The following is a 2,500-nucleotide window of genomic DNA, read 5'->3' as shown; positions in this document are numbered from 1 at the left end:
ATAGATATATAGATAAAAATATAGATATGGATATAATCACAATATGAATAAACAAATATAAGTAAACATATATAAGTAAAGAACTACTAACACAAAAGTAAATAAGCCAACGGGAAGAGGCAGGATGTATGTAGGAAAGTAACCAACTTTTCAATGTGAAAATTGTGGTAAGTTTGGTCAGGACATTCAACTACAATTCTGCTAAGTTATTCCGCCTTGTGAATCCAATAAAAATTCAATATGTATTTTCTGTGTACATTTTTTTCTCTGATTGTATTTTTTACCTGTTTCCTTTTTGTCTGTCTGTCGGTTTGTCTCTCTGTTTCTCTCTCTTTCTCTCTGTCTCCCTCCCACTCTCTTTGTATTTTTCTCTGGTCTATCTATTTATCTATATATCTATCTATACGTACATACATACACACACACACGCACACACATACACACAAATACACACACAGATATATGTAGATATATATACATATATATATATATATATATATATATATATATATATATATATATATATATATATATATATATATATATATATACATATATATATATATATATATATATATATATATATATATATATATATATATATATATATATATACATGTATACACGCACACATATTTGTATGTATGTGTCTTCTAAGGGATAAGATTCCTTTCTTACGAAAACCAATCTGACATTCATAATCATCCACATGTCTAATCTCTGTTACACAACAAAACGACAACCTGCGAACAGCTGATTTCGCGTCACCTGACCAAGATTTCCTTTCCTTCAGCTGACGGCCGCCTCGACGACCTCTCCAGGAATGGTGCCGCGCCTGCCCTGGAATCTCATCTTGACCTAGCACTGTCTGCTCCTCATAGTGGTGAGTGCCAGTTCGCTGAACTCTTTAGTCTGGAAGGGTCAAAACGTAAGGATTTTCTTGTGGTGTTGAATGGGAGGATTAGCATTATAGTGCCACTTGTACTGGTGAACTAACTTTCTGGATATAAGGGAAGGTCTGCTGTTGAGCTCCTTCTGTTTATTTGTTTATCTGTTTATTTTCTTCTCCCTTCTCTACTCTTCTCACCTCTTCTCTTTCCTTCTTTACTATTCTCACCTCTTCTCTTCCCTTCTCTTTCTTTCCTTCTCTCCTCTTCTCACCTCTTCTCTTCCCTTCTCCCCCTCTTCTTACCTCTTCTCTTCCCTTCTCTTTCTTTCCTTCTCTCCTCTTCTTACCTCTTCTCTTCCCTTCTCTTTCTTTCCTTCTCTACTCTTCTCACGTCTTCTCTTCCCTTCTCTTTCTTTTTCTCCTCTTTTTACCTCTTCTCTTTTAAGAAAGGAATTTGTGCTTTCATTAAGTTGTAGATACGACCATTATAAATCCTGTACGTCTTCTAAACAAGGGAGACTCAAATCAAATTCAAGCTAAACCACAACACGATATAAATCCAAACAAGCACAAACAAGTTATATCCCATATAAAACAAACAGCTCGCATTACCAGGAACAAACAAACAAAAAAACAACTCGCATCACCAGGAACAAACAAACAAACAAGTCGCATCACCAAGAACAAACAACTCGCATTACCAGGAACAAACAACTCGCATTACCAGGAACAAACAAAACAAAAAACAATAACTCGCATCACCAGGAACATACAAAACAAACAAACAAGTCGCATCACCAGGAATAAACAAACAAAACAAACAAGTCGCATCACCAAAAACAAACACACAAACAACTCGCATTACCAGGAACAAACAAATAAACAGCTCACATTACCAGAAATAAACAAACAAACAAACAACTCGCATTACCAGGAACAAACAAACAAACAAACAACTCGCATCACCAAAAACAAACACAAACAACTCGCATCACCAGGAAAAAAACAAAAAAACAACTCGCATCACCAGGAACAAACAAACAAACAAAACAAACAACTCGCATCACCAAAAACAAACACAAACAACTCCCATCACCAAGAACAAACAACTCGCATTACCAGGAACGAACAAACAAACAAACAAAACAAACAACTCGCATCACCAAAAACAAACACAAACAACTCCCATCACCAAGAACAAACAACTCGCATTACCAGGAACGAACAAACAAACAAAACAAACAACTCGCATCACCAAAAACAAACACAAACAACTCCCATCACCAAGAACAAACAACTCGCATTACCAGGAGCGAACAAACAAACAAAAAAAAAACAAACAACAAAAAACAACAAACGTAACCCAGAAGTGTAACAGACACCACAAACCCCGACTGCTCGCGGATAAAGAAATACCATCACACGAGTACAACCCCGTGACGCAACACCTGACGGAATTGCTCAACCGAGTGAAGCGAGGAGACGGAATGCCTTGCGTATCCTTGCCATAGAGGCGGAAATGGAACAGCGTCTCGCGGTTGGAGACTCGTGCGAGGAGACGGGACTGACAACCCCGTGACGCAACACCTGACGGAATTGCTCAACCGAGTG

General features: G+C 37.5%; 1 protein-coding gene across 1 annotated transcript in view; it reads left to right on the top strand.

Moving 5' to 3' along the window:
* The window catches only part of LOC138865793 (probable G-protein coupled receptor CG31760), a 386,712-nt gene that overhangs the window by 140,553 nt on the left and 243,659 nt on the right, over positions 1–2,500 (top strand). The window contains exon 3 of the mRNA XM_070137117.1: positions 794–883. The gene's annotated coding sequence lies outside the window, so the exon portion shown is untranslated. The remainder of the gene's footprint in view (positions 1–793; positions 884–2,500) is intronic.

The sequence above is a fragment of the Penaeus vannamei genome, chromosome 22 (genome assembly GCF_042767895.1).
Source record: "Penaeus vannamei isolate JL-2024 chromosome 22, ASM4276789v1, whole genome shotgun sequence".
In the NCBI taxonomy this organism is placed as follows: domain Eukaryota; kingdom Metazoa; phylum Arthropoda; class Malacostraca; order Decapoda; family Penaeidae; genus Penaeus; species Penaeus vannamei.
Note: the sequence above shows the minus strand (reverse complement) of the source record. Positions and strands in the feature narration are given on the sequence as shown.